The following is a 16,607-nucleotide window of genomic DNA, read 5'->3' as shown; positions in this document are numbered from 1 at the left end:
GTGCACAGAGGTAGATTTTCTATTTATGAAAAAAGATCTTTTAAAAAAGATTTTAACTGATGATAAACTAACAACACTTTGAGACCTACACAATAGAGGAACATGTAACATGAGATGGAATATTACAACTTCCCTAAATAATTAGTGGACTTACTAACACAGATGGTACTTTACATGACTTGTCTCTTAACATTGTGACACGAGGTTACAAAGGTAAACTTTGATTTACATAAAATCAACTAATTACACTATAAATTTTATGACTAATATTAAATATTGTGTTTGACTGTTTTAATAAGTATAAATTTTTTTATAACATTTTTTACAAGAAGTTTTTAATAAATTAACTAAAAAGCATTTTACTGAATATAACTAAAAATTCTGCTGTAACACTTTAACTGGCAAATGCGAACATATTTTAATTAGTATGATGCTACTGTGACGTTTTAGGTTCTATTTTGGTGCCACTTACTATTTAAAAGTTTAGCGTATATGCAAACTGGTTTTCTGATGAAGTTACTGTTGCACAGTAACGAAAACGTTTGTGGATTAAAAATAAACTTACGTTCATTTACTGTGACTGCTTGGATTGTTCTGCCTACCTTTTTACTTTTCACTTTTTTGATATGGATGCCAAGATTCATCTGCTTTGCTCTGAAGGTGAATTTCTTGGCATCCTCGTCTTAAACACATAATAATGTGGTTATGATCTGAGACCCAATCATAACACTGTATAATACACAACATTTTTACACAGGACTTGCAAATAATAATAATAGCAGTAACAATAGTTGTCATTTAACCATACAGCAGTCGCCCTACACCAACCCCACTGAAAACAACCCCCTTCAAAAGGCGAGCGGCAGCCCATTACAGTACTATCCATCTCACTCCTCTTCAGCAGCCCATTACAGTACTATCCATCTCACTCCTCTTCAGCAGCCCGTTACAGTAAGATCCATCTCACTGCTCTGTGGCAGCCCGTTGCAGTACAATCCATCTCACTGCTCTTTGGCAGCCCGTTACAGTACGATCCATCTCACTGCTCTTTGGCAACCCATTACAGTGCGATCTATCTCACTGCTCTTCAGCAGCCTGTTACAGTAAGCTCCATCTCACTGCTCTTCAGCAGCCCATTACAGTACGATCCATCTCACTGCTCTGTGGCAGCCCGTTGCAGTACGATCCATCTCACTGCTCTTTAGCAGCCCGTTAGAGTAAGATCCATCTCACTGCTCTTCGGCAGCCCATTACAGTATGATCCATCTCACTGCTCTGTGGCAGCCCATTACAGTACGATCCATCTCACTGCTCTTTGGTAGCCCATTACAGTACTATCCATCTCACTGCTCTGTGGCAGCCCATTACAGTACGATCCATCTCACTGCTCTTTGGCAGCCCATTACAGTACGATCCATCTCACTGCTCTGTGGCAGCCCATTGCAGTACGACCCATCTCACTGCTCTTTAGCAGCCCATTAGAGTAAGATCCATCTCACTGCTCTTAGACAGCCCATTACAGTATGATCCATCTCACTGCTCTGTGGCAGCCCATTACAGTACAATCCATCTCACTGCTTTTTGGCAGCCCGTTAAAGTACAGTCCATCTCACTGCTCTTTGGCAGCCCATTACAGTCAGATCCATCTCACTGCTCTTCGGCAGACCATTACAGTATGATCCATCTCACTGCTCTTTGGCAGCCCGTTAAAGTACAGTCCATCTCACTGCTCTTTGGCAGTCCATTACAGTATGATCCATCTCACTGCTCTTTGGCAGCCCATTACAGTACGATCCATCTCACTGCTCTGTGGCAGCCCATTGCAGTACGACCCATCTCACTGCTCTTTAGCAGCCCATTAGAGTAAGATCCATCTCACTGCTCTTAGACAGCCCATTACAGTATGATCCATCTCACTGCTCTGTGGCAGCCCATTACAGTACGATCCATCTCACTGCTCTTTGGCAGCCCGTTACAGTACGATCCATCTCACTGCTCTTTGGCAGCCCATTACAGTATGATCCATCTCACTGCTCTTCGGCAGCCCATTACAGTACAATCCATCTCACTGCTTTTTGGCAGCCCATTAAAATATGGTCCATCTCACTGCTCTTTGGCAGCCCATTACAGTACGATCCATCTCACTGCCCTTCGGCAGCCCATTACAGTACGATCCATCTCACTGCTCTTTGGCAGCCCGTTAAAGTACGGTCCATCTCACTGCTCTTCAGCAGCCCAATACAGTACGATCCATTTCACTGCTCTTCTTGGTGACATTTCAAATCCTGCACAATAGCCTCTCACCATCTCTCAAAAGCAAACTACAAATTAAACTCAAGAGCCAAGAAAATAACGCCCTGGCACTATACAGCCACCATCCTGCCATCCTGCTGGAGAGAAAGTTTATTTCAGCAAATTAGAATTAGCTGCCTGCGACATAAGATAAATCACTGAATCTGGAGTATTCAGAAAAAATAGTAAAACAGCTGAGAGGCACACACAAAGGGACAAAGGATAAGTAACATCCCCATACAAAATACTTGTCATTTTCACCCTTCAGACATATTGCATAAAACTCTTACTTGTAAATATATATAGAGCTGGGGATTTATTACTCATTCTTATGTATATATACTTATAAAGATCATGTTTTTTATTAGGACAACAAAATGTCTGTATGCTTTTAGAGGCTAAAATGTCACCAATATCCCTAAAACACAATACTGTTGGGTACAAAGTGGCCCATATACTGCATTTTGACTTGTGTCAGCATGCAGCAGACTTCTCTGATACTTGACATATGTATGGGGAACTGTCTGTATCTACTCTGTATTTTACAATGTCTGTATATTTCATGTATTGGAATTGATTCACAGCTAAAAAGGGTCCTTGGAGCAGCCTACTTAGCTGGTCAACAAAGACTAAACAAAGAAAAGCACCTCAGACAAACTGGTTTGTGAAGTACAGATAAGGCTCAACAGCCTCACAGATGGGATTACCAACATTAACCTGATTCTCAATGAAAACAAAATTATTTGCTTTGGAAAGCAACAAGATGCTGGTTTAGTCACATACATGCAATATACTTTTTATAAGATCATAGAATCATAGAAAGTTACTAGGCTAATGGCTCTAGGGCCCTTACAAGGCTAGCCAAGTTCTACCCTAATTTCCATGCTCAGCACCTATTGCCCCTGTCCAAGAGGGACATAGGTAGACCCCTGGGGTGAATGTACAGTTACCCATCCAATCATCTAGATTGCGTTTGAAGAGGGCCAACAAGGTGCTCTTATTAATGTCACATACCCGGTTAAGGTCTTTAGAGCGAGTTACCCGGGTACCATTTGACTTGCGGATATGCAGCATTTCCAATAAGGCAGGGTCAAAGATTGCCTTATATGCACAGCAGAGGTCGCCTTTAAGTAGTCTGTATGAAACAGAACAATGTGACAGTGATTGAGATGATCCACATAGGACAGATGCTGAAGATCTTCAATTTTCATTGTGAAGAACCTTTGTGGTCTCTCCAATTGCTGCAGGTGCTTGGAAAGGTACATACCAAAAAGGGTGTTGTACCCAATTACTGCCCTGATGAGGGAAGACCACAGGGAGATTATAACTTCTTTTTTTCTGGAGGCAATGCTCTTACCTATGAGATGAGCAATATAGAGTGCCCTTCTTACCACTGTGGAGACATGGTGACCAAAGGTAAGGTTGCTGTCGATCTGTGTGTCCAGGTCTCTCACCACTGAGTGCATACTTAGGGTGCTGCTATTGGTGTGGTAGTTATCAGGAACATTGCTCTTACTGAAAGAGATGATAATACATTTTTTTGTATTGCGTTTAAGGCTATGACTTTGGCACCAATCATTTGTTTGGTTAAGATCCTCTTATAGGATGCTGACATCATTTGGAGATTTTATGACCGCTCCCAGTTTTCAGTCACTGGCAAACTTTGTCAACCACAGACTTTTAGGTTTTGCTTGTACTTTGGTGAAATAGATTCCAAACAGTAGAGGTCCCAGGACTGATCCCTGTGGAACACCACTGGTTATAGGTCTGCTGTTGGAGTTGGATTCCTCTACTTTGACTACGTGGGTTCTATCAGTGAGCCAGTTAGTGACCCATGTAACGATATTAGGGTTGATGCCTATTTTTTTAAATTTTTCCAAGTCTTTTGGGTTTCTAATACCATGACAGGAATGGACCCCATTCCTAAGTCAAAGTACGATTAAATTCATGAAATTAGTATTGTTTCAATCTTTGATGTCCGCCAGAAGTGCTCTTCGCAGCACCCGCATTGTGCCCAGTAATGACTCCTTCTGCAATTCGTATGGAGTTACATGTATTGGTAACATATCTAAATATGCTTATAGATTCCTTTTTATAAGACCCATTGCTCCTACTACTATTGGAACTGTCTCTGTATTTTTCTTCCACATTGCTCTCATTTTTGCCTGCAAATCCTGATATTTTATGACTTTGTGTCTCTCTGTACACAAGACACTGTAGTCACTGGCTGTAGCAATTTCATTGATTAATGCTACTTTTGTCTTCTTTTCATGGACCACTATATCTGGTTTTCTCACATCTATCTTTTGAACTGTTGGTAATGGGTGATCTCATGTGATGTAGACTTTATCATGTTGTATGATGCTTTGTGGCTCATGTTTCCAGTGCTTTTCAGCCACTTCATTACCATAATGTTTGCACAATCCCCAGTGCAGCAGTCTTGCCCCATTATTATGCCTTTCAGTATACAGTCCTTTTGCCATTAGTATGTCACAACCAGCAACGAGGTGTGTGACTGTTTCCAATTCTGTTTTACAAAACCTACGTTAGTTTGTCTCTCCCAGATGTTCAATGGACTTTGTAAACCAACATGTATGTAGCCCACTATCTTGGGCCGCCAATATTAACCTTTCATCTTTTGGCTTGAATTTACCTCTCCTTAACCATTCCTACATTCGATCCTGATCAACATGAGGTTCTTCCAGAGGTTTTCTGTACTTGCAACTATATTTATGCATTTTCCACATTTCTTGCCTTCTTATCTGGTCCTTCACCTTATATTCTTTCTTTGTTTTTTGCCACATTCAGTTGCTGCCTGATTTTTATCTACTTGATTTCCATTCCTGCTTGACGCAGATATGCTTCTGCTAGACAAAGAAGGGAAGTCATCCTAGATTTATTCTCCTCATGTTTCAAAACTTTCACTAAGTTTGGGTCTTGTGAGGTCAGCAGATATGTGTGCAGTCCCACAGTTACAGATGTAATCAATTTCAAGGAGGCCCACACCTCCTTTGGAATGGAGAATATATAATCTTGGTATGCACTGAGTTTCATAAATCCCCCTTTAAATTTTTATCTCTGGAATAATAACTTGTCCTTTATCATGGCTTAATTGCAAAGTGGTCTGCCACTGTTTCATGGCCACTGTAATGTAATTGATCAGTGTAGGTTGTATCTTATACATTTTTAAGCACAGTTCTATCACTGAATGTGGGATACTGTCAAATGCTTTTCTTGTAGTCAATTCATGCCATACTTAGATTCTTCCCCTTTTTACAGTTCTGTTATAACTTTATTTAACAACAAATGATCCTTTGTTCCATGACTTTCTTTTATTGCCCTTTGTTCTATTGCCATAATTGAATTTTCTTCAAAATTACTATAAAATCTGTCATCCTCAATTCCATTGTATAGTTTACACATCAGTTATTAGTCTATAATGTTTAGGATAGCTTGCAAGTTCACTCTTCAGTAGGAACATTGTTTTTTATGTTGTTAGCCAGGTTGGTGTCTGTTTAGGATGCAAATATAAATAGTTCTTACTCATGGTTAAATCTACATATACCCAGATGGGTGAGTTTGTCAATGATGCCTGAGCGAGAGATAGTGTCAAAGCCTTGGCCAAGTCTAGGTAGGCTGTGTGCACATATTTCCCCTCATCCAGGGCCCTGGTGATTGTCTCAAAGAAGTCCCCAGGTTTAAGAGGCATGATCTCCCTTTGATAAATCCAGAATGAATAGGGTCAAGTGTTTGGAGATTACTTATATCTTTGTTGATGAAGTCCGTGATGATTCACTATGTGACCTTGCAGATAAGGCTAGTCAGGCTAACAGAGCTATAGTTCATGGGGTCAGTGGAAGCACCACTTTTGTGCAAGGGAATAACGGTGTCCATTTTCCATTCAGCTGGGATGAAGCCAGTGCTTAGACTATGACTGAACAGAGTACCCAACGGTGTTGCTAATTCCTGTTGGAGCCCATGTAGGACACAACATGGGATGTTATCAGGTCCCATAGATTCTGTGTTTTTGGCCTTAGACAGAGCATTTATGACCTGCTGTTTACAGATACAAGGTAGAGGACAGGTGGTAGGGATGTCATGGGGTATATGTGACAGGGTCAAGGGAGTGAAGTTTTCACAAAACCTGTCAGCTAACAGGTTAGCTATGTACACAAGCTCAGTATATGTGGTATCATTAACTAGCAGTTCGGCACAAATCTGGGCCTTTTCTTTTAGGTTATGGATGTAACTAAAGAATGCCTTATGGTTGTCCTTAGTTAAGGAAGCTAATTTGAAGTCTTATTTTATTGTTTAAGCTGAGGAGGGAGTATTTCCAGTTTAGGACTTGCTCCCTCTTACTCTTAGACAGCAATTTCTTCCTGTTATTGTAAAGACTGTTAATAGCAGTTGTCCACCAGGTAGGTTTGCTCTTCCTTGAGGAACTTGTTTTGGTCATATCAGGTACGGCTGAGTCAGTGCAGTTATATAGGTGTTTGTATAAAGCATTGGTGTAGAACTTGGCATAGTTTCCAGTTCCATTTGCGGGGGGAGGTGCAGTGAAGATACGTATATAATCCCATAAGAGGTTATAATCTGCTTTGGAGAAGTTTTTAGTTTAGTTGCTGCTGGGGGGGGGGGGGGGGGCTCAGGTGTGATATTTACTTTGAATGAGACTCATCTGTGGTCAGATCTCACCAGACAAGACCTTTCAGTGGGGGAGCTACAGTGGTCTCCCATATTGGTAAGCACCAGATCCAGGTTGTTGGCACCCCTTGTGGCAGTGTCAACCAGCTAGTCCAGGCCATTGGAGTTAACAAAGTTGAATCCCTTTTAAGAGAACTCCAAACTTAAAAGTGCAAACAGAAAGTTGGAGGTATCCAGAAACCATCACCAGCTGTGACTTATCTTTCTAAGAAGACATCAGGTATACTGAAGGAAACTATTGTTAGGGTTCACCTTTCTGATACCAGATACAAGACAGACAGTAGTACAGGTTCTGCTCATACCACAGTAAAGGTATGGTATGCTAGCTATGGGGAATATTACACTTAGCAGGAAAGTTAAACAGCTCCTATTATCTGATTACCAGATTCACAATCAGCTTTTCTTCATCAACACAGCATGTACTGTCCTAAAAAACATAACCTGGATGATTTTCAAAAAACAGACTACTGTACCAAGAACAGAACCTTATATACAAAACAGACTACTGTATCAAGAACAGAACCGTATATACAAAACAGACTACTGTACCAAGAACAGAACCTTATATACAAAACAGACTACTGTACCAAGAACAGGACCTTATATACAAAACAGATTATTAAAACTATTGTTATGACTTATTCAGACTAAAATAATGCCATCAATGCTATTATACCCCCCTCCCAAAAAAATTCCAAGATCTCAAACAGTGCTTCTACTTTTTACCCACCTGCAGACTGGAATAAATGTTCTATTTAATTTGATTTTAACACCTTGAGGGGCTTTTTAACTTCATTTAAGAGTCTTTACCTTCAACCCTCAGTCTCCCAAAAATGCACTAGAGCTGGACATTACTTATCATCATATGCATTAGAGATGGACATTATTTACCATCATATGCATTAGAGCTGGACATTATTTATCATTATATGCATTACAGATGGACATTACTTATCATCATATGCATTAGGGCTGGACATTACTTACCATCATATGCATTAGAGATGGACATTAATTACCATCATATGCATTAGAGCTGGACATTACTTATCATCGTATGCATTAGAGATGGACATTACTTACCATCACATGCATTAGAGCTGGACATTACTTACCATCATGTGCATTAGAGCTGGAAATTACTTACCATCATATGCATTAGAGCTGGACATTACTTACCATCACATGCATTAGGGCTGGATATTACTTACCATCATGTGCATTAGAGCTGAACATTACATACCATCATATGCATTAGAGCTGGACATTACTTATCATCATATGCATTAGAGCTGGACATTACTTATCATCACATGCATTAGAGCTGAACATTACTTATCATCATATGCATTAGAGCTGGACATTACTTACCATCACATGCATTAGGGGCGGATATTACGTACCATCATGTGCATTAGAGCTGAACATTACAAACCATCATATGATTTAGAGCTGGACATTACTTATCATCATATGCATTAGAGCCAGGCATTACTTATCATCACATGCATTAGAGCTGAACATTACTTACCGTCACATGCATTAGAGCTGGACATTACTTATCATCATATGCATTATAGCTGGACATTACTTACCATCACATGCATTAGAGCTGGACATTACTTACCATCATGTGCATTAGAGCTGGACATTACTTACCATCATATGCATTAGAGGTGGACATACTTACCGTCATATGCATTAGAGCTGAACATTGCATACCATCATATGCATTACAGCTGGACATTACTTACCATCATATGCATTAGAGCTGGACATTACTTATCATCATATGCATTAGAGCTGGACATTACTTACCATCATATGCATTAGAGCTGAACATCGCATACCATCATATGCATTAGAGCTGGACATTACTTACCATCATATGCATTATAGCTGGACATTGCTTATCATCATATGTATTAGAGCTGGACATTACTTATCATCATATGCATTAGAGCTGGACATTACTTACCATCATATGCATTAGAGCTGAACATTACTTACCATCATATGCATTAGAGCTGGACATTACTTATCATCATATGCATTAGAGCTGGACATTACTTACCATCATATGCATTAGAGCTGAACATCACATGCCATCATATGCATTAGAGCTGGACATTACTTATCATCATATGCATTAGAGCTGGACATTACTTACCATCATATGCATTAGAGCTGGACATTACTTATCATCATATGCAATAGAGCTGGACATTACTTATCATCATATGCATTATAGCTGAACATTACTTATCATCATATGCATTAGAGCGGGACATTACTTACCATCATATGCATTAGAGCTGGACATTACTTACCATCATATGCATTAGAGCTGGACATTGCTTATCATCATATGCATTAGAGCTGGACATTACTTACCATCATATGCATTAGAGCTGGACATTACATACCATCATATGCATTAGAGCTGGACATTACTTATCATCATATGCATTAGAGCTGGACATTACTTATCATCATATGCATTAGAGCTGGACATTACTTATCATCATATGCATTAGAGCTGGACATTACTTATCATCATATGCATTAGAGCTGGACATTACTTACCATCATATGCATTAGAGCTGAACATCGCATACCATCATATGCATTAGAGCTGGACATTACTTATCATCATATGCATTAGAGCTGGACATTACTTACCATCATATGCATTAGAGCTGGACATTACTTATCATCATATGCATTAGAGCTGGACATTACTTATCATCATATGCATTAGAGCTGGACATTACTTATCATCATATGCATTAGAGCTGGACATTACTTATCATCATATGCATTAGAGCTGGACATTACTTACCATCATATGCATTAGAGCTGGACATTACTTATCATCATATGCATTAGAGCTGGACATTACTTATCATCATATGCATTAGAGCTGGACATTACTTATCATCATATGCATTAGAGCTGGACATTACTTATCATCATATGCATTAGAGCTGGACATTACTTATCATCATATGCATTAGAGCTGGACATTACTTACCATCATATGCATTAGAGCTGGACATTACTTATCATCATATGCATTAGAGCTGGACATTACTTATCATCATATGCATTAGAGCTGGACATTACTTACCATCATATGCATTAGAGCTGGACATTACTTACCATCATATGCATTAGAGCTGGACATTACTTATCATCATATGCATTAGAGCTGGACATTACTTACCATCATATGCATTAGAGCTGGACATTACTTATCATCATATGCATTAGAGCTGGACATTACTTATCATCATATGCATTAGAGCTGGACATTACTTATCATCATATGCATTAGAGCTGGACATTACTTATGATCATATGCATTAGAGATGGACATTACTTACCATCATATGCATTAGAGCTGGACATTACTTATCATGATATGCATTAGAGATGGACATTACTTATCATCATATGTATTAGAGCTGGACATTACTCACCATCATATGCATTAAGGCTGGACATTACTTACCATCATATGGATTAGAACTGGACATTATTTACCATCATGTGCATTAGAGCTGGAGATTACTTATCATCACATGCATTAGAGCTGAACATTACTGATCATCCTATGCATTATAGCTGGACATTACTTACCATCACATGCATTAGGGCTGGATATTACTTACCATCATGTGCATTAGAGCTGAACATTACATACCATCATATGCATTAGAGCTGGACATTACTTATCATCATATGCATTAGAGCTGGACATTACTTATCATCACATGCATTAGAGCTGAACATTACTTACCATCACATGCATTAGAGCTGGACATTACTTATCATCATATGCATTATAGCTGGACATTACTTACCATCATATGCATTAGAGCTGGACATTACTTACCATCATATGCATTAGAGCTGGACATTACTTATCATCATATGCATTAGAGCTGGACATTACTTACCATCACATGCATTAGAGCTGGACATTACTTACCATCATGTGCATTAGAGCTGGACATTACTTACCATCATATGCATTAGAGCTGGACATTACTTACCATCATATGCATTAGAGCTGAACATTACTTACCATCATATGCATTAGAGCTGGACATTACTTACCATCATATGCATTATAGCTGGACATTGCTTATCATCATATGTATTAGAGCTGGACATTACTTACCATCATATGCATTAGAGCTAAACATCGCATACCATCATATGCATTAGAGCTGGACATTACTTACCATCATATGCATTATAGCTGGACATTGCTTATCATCATATGTATTAGAGCTGGACATTACTTATCATCATATGCATTAGAGCTGGACATTACTTACCATCATATGCATTAGAGCTGGACATTACTTATCATCATATGCATTAGAGCTGGACATTACTTATCATCATATGCATTAGAGCTGGACATTACTTACCATCATATGCATTAGAGCTGAACATCACATACCATCATATGCATTAGAGCTGGACATTACTTATCATCATATGCATTAGAGCTGGACATTACTTATCATCATATGCATTAGAGCTGGACATTACTTATCATCATATGCATTATAGCTGGACATTACTTATCATCATATGCATTAGAGCTGGACATTACTTACCATCATGTGCATTAGAGCTGAGCATCGCTTACCATCATATGCATTAGAGGTGGATATTACTTACCATCATATGCATTAGAGCTGAACATTGCATACCATCATATGCATTAGAGCTGGACATTACTTATCATCATATGCATTAGAGCTGGACATTACTTATCATCATATGCATTAGAGCTGGACATTACTTATCATCATATGCATTAGAGCTGGACATTACTTATCATCATATGCATTAGAGCTGGACATTACTTATCATCATATGCATTAGAGCTGGACATTACTTACCATCATATGCATTAGAGCTGGACATTACTTATCATCATATGCATTAGAGCTGGACATTACTTATCATCATATGCATTAGAGCTGGACATTACTTATCATCACATGCATTAGAGCTGGACATTACTTATCATCATATGCATTAGAGCTGGACATTACTTATGATCATATGCATTAGAGATGGACATTACTTACCATCATATGCATTAGAGCTGGACATTACTTATCATGATATGCATTAGAGATGGACATTACTTATCATCATATGCATTAGAGCTGGGCATTACTTACCATCATGTGTATTAGAGCTGGACATTACTCACCATCATATGCATTAAGGCTGGACATTACTTATCATCATATGCATTAGAGCTGGACATTACTTACCATCATATGCATTAGAGCTGGACATTACTTACCATCACATGCATTAGGGCTGGATATTACTTACCATCATGTGCATTAGAGCTGAACATTACATACCATCATATGCATTAGAGCTGGACATTACTTATCATCATACGCATTAGAGCTGGACATAACATATCATCACATGCATTAGAGCTGAACATTACTTATCATCCTATGTATTAGAGCTGGACATTACTTACCATCACATGCATTAGGGCTGGATATTACTTACCATCATGTGCATTAGAGCTGAACATTACATACCATCATATGCATTAAAGCTGGACATTACTTATCATCATATGCATTAGAGTCGGACATTACTTATCATCACATGCATTAGAGCTGAACATTACTTACCATCACATGCATTAGAGCTGGACATTACTTATCATCATATGCATTATAGCTGGACATTACTTACCATCACATGCATTAGAGCTGGACATTACTTACCATCATGTGCATTAGAGCTGGACATTACTTACCATCATATGCATTAGAGCTGGACATTACTTACCATCATATGCATTAGAGCTGGACATTACTTACCATCATATGCATTAGAGCTGAACATCACATGCCATCATATGCATTAGAGCTGGACATTACTTATCATCATATGCAATATAGCTGTACATTACTTATCATCATATGCATTATAGCTGAACATTACTTATCATCATATGCATTAGAGCGGGACATTACTTATCATCATATGCATTAGAGCTGGACATTACTTACCATCACATGCATTAGAGCTGGACATTACTTACCATCATGTGCATTAGAGCTGGACATTACTTACCATCATATGCATTAGAGGTGGACATACTTACCGTCATATGCATTAGAGCTGAACATTGCATACCATCATATGCATTACAGCTGGACATTACTTACCATCATATGCATTATAGCTGGACATTGCTTATCATCATATGTATTAGAGCTGGATATTACTTACCGTCATATGCATTAGAGCTGAACATCCCATAAAATCATATGCATTAGAGTTGGACATTACTTACCATCATATGCATTATAGTTGGACATTGCTTATCATCATATGTATTAGAGCTGGACATTACTTATCATCATATGCATTAGAGCTGGGCATTACTTACCATCATATGCATTAGAGGTGAACATCGCATACCATCATATGCATTAGAGCTGGACATTACTTATCATCATATGCATTAGAGCTGGACATTGATTATCATCATATGTATTAAAGCTGGAAATTACTTACCATCATATGCATTAGAGCTGAACATCGCATACCATCATATGCATTAGAGCTGGATATTACTTACCATCATATGCATTAGAGCTGAACATCGCATACCATCATATGCATTCGAGCTAGACACTACTAATCATCATATGCATTAGAACTGGACATTACTTACCATCATATGCATTAGAGCTGGGCATTACCTATCATCATATGCATTAGAGCTGGACATTACTTATCATCACATGCATTAGAGCTGAACATTACTTATCATCCTATGCATTAGAGCTGGACATTACTTACCATCACATGCATTAGGGCTGGATATTACTTACCATCATGTGCATTAGAGCTGAACATTACATACCATCATATGCATTAAAGCTGGACATTACTTATCATCATATGCATTAGAGCTGGACATTACTTATCATCACATGCATTAGAGCTGAACATTACTTACCATGACATGCATTAGAGCTGGACATTACTTATCATCATATGCATTAGAGCTGGACATTACTTACCATCATATGCATTAGAGCTGAACATTGCATACCATCATATGCATTAGAGCTGGACATTACTTACCATCATATGCATTATAGCTGGACATTGCTTATCATCATATGCATTAGAGCTGGACATTACTTACCATCATATGCATTAGAGCTGGACATTACTTATCATCATATGCATTAGAGCTGGACATTACTTATCATCATATGCATTAGAGCTGGACATTACTTACCATCATATGCATTAGAGCTGGACATTACTTACCATCATATGCATTAGAGCTGGACATTACTTATCATCATATGCATTAGAGCTGGACATTACTTACCATCATATGCATTAGAGCTGGACATTACTTACCATCATATGCATTAGAGCTGGACATTACTTATCATCATATGCATTAGAGCTGGACATTACTTACCATCATATGCATTAGAGCTGGACATTACTTACCATCATATGCATTAGAGCTGGACATTACTTACCATCATATGCATTAGAGCTGGACATTACTTATCATCATATGCATTAGAGCTGGACATTACTTACCATCATATGCATTAGAGCTGAACATCGCATACCATCATATGCATTAGAGCTGGACATTACTTATCATCATATGCATTAGAGCTGGACATTACTTACCATCATATGCATTAGAGCTGGACATTACTTACCATCATATGCATTAGAGCTGGACATTACTTACCATCATATGCATTAGAGCTGGACATTACTTATCATCATATGCATTAGAGCTGGACATTACTTATCATCATATGCATTAGAGCTGGACATTACTTATCATCATATGCATTAGAGCTGGACATTACTTATCATCATATGCATTAGAGCTGGACATTACTTATCATCATATGCATTAGAGCTGGACATTACTTACCATCATATGCATTAGAGCTGGACATTACTTACCATCATATGCATTAGAGCTGGACATTACTTACCATCATATGCATTAGAGCTGGACATTACTTACCATCATATGCATTAGAGCTGGACATTACTTATCATCATATGCATTAGAGCTGGACATTACTTATCATCATATGCATTAGAGCTGGACATTACTTATCATCATATGCATTAGAGCTGGACATTACTTATCATCATATGCATTAGAGCTGGACATTACTTACCATCATATGCATTAGAGCTGGACATTACTTATCATCATATGCATTAGAGCTGGACATTACTTATCATCATATGCATTAGAGATGGACATTACTTACCATCATATGCATTAGAGCTGGACATTACTTACCATCATATGCATTAGGGCTGGACATTACTTATCATCATATGCATTAGAGCTGGACATTACTTACCATCATATGCATTAGAGCTGGACATTACTTATCATCATATGCATTAGAGCTGGACATTACTTACCATCATATGCATTAGAGCTGGACATTACTTACCATCATATGCATTAGAGCTGGACATTACTTATCATCATATGCATTAGAGCTGGACATTACTTACCATCATATGCATTAGAGCTGGACATTACTTATCATCATATGCATTAGAGCTGGACATTACTTATCATCACATGCATTAGAGCTGGACATTACTTATCATCATATGCATTAGAGCTGGACATTACTTACCATCACATGCATTAGGGCTGGATATTACTTACCATCATGTGCATTAGAGCTGAACATTACATACCATCATATGCATTAGAGCTGGACATTACTTATCATCATATGCATTAGAGCTGGACATTACTTATCATCATATGCATTAGAGCTGGACATTACTTACCATCATATGCATTAGAGCTGGACATTACTTATCATCATATGCATTAGAGCTGGACATTACTTACCATCATATGCATTAGAGCTGGACATTACTTATCATCATATGCATTAGAGCTGGACATTACTTACCATCATATGCATTAGAGCTGGACATTACTTACCATCATATGCATTAGAGCTGGACATTACTTACCATCATATGCATTAGAGCTGGACATTACTTATCATCATATGCATTAGAGCTGGACATTACTTATCATCATATGCATTAGAGATGGACATTACTTACCATCATATGCATTAGAGCTGGACATTACTTATCATCATATGCATTAGAGCTGGACATTACTTATCATCATATGCATTAGAGCTGGACATTACTTACCATCATATGCATTAGAGCTGGACATTACTTACCATCATATGCATTAGAGCTGGACATTACTTACCATCATATGCATTAGAGCTGGACATTACTTATCATCATATGCATTAGAGCTGGACATTACTTATCATCATATGCATTAGAGGTGGACATTACTTACCATCATATGCATTAGGGCTGGACATTACTTATCATCATATGCATTAGAGCTGGACATTACTTATCATCATATGCATTAGAGCTGGACATTACTTATCATCATATGCATTAGAGCTGGATATTAGTTATCATTTTAAGGGCTTTTTTTCATCATTTTTGGGGAAAAAAAAAAAAGGGCA

The 16,607-nt window shown here is 38.2% G+C and overlaps 1 protein-coding gene across 1 annotated transcript in view; it reads right to left on the bottom strand.

Moving 5' to 3' along the window:
* The window catches only part of LOC122810542 (tetraspanin-15-like), a 1,820,183-nt gene that overhangs the window by 1,793,044 nt on the left and 10,532 nt on the right, over positions 1 to 16,607 (bottom strand). The gene's annotated exons all lie outside the window — the stretch shown is intronic.

This window comes from Protopterus annectens, chromosome 9.part0, assembly GCF_019279795.1.
Source record: "Protopterus annectens isolate FY-2018-M chromosome 9.part0, PAN1.0, whole genome shotgun sequence".
Classification (NCBI taxonomy): Eukaryota; Metazoa; Chordata; order Ceratodontiformes; family Protopteridae; genus Protopterus; species Protopterus annectens.
Note: the sequence above shows the minus strand (reverse complement) of the source record. Positions and strands in the feature narration are given on the sequence as shown.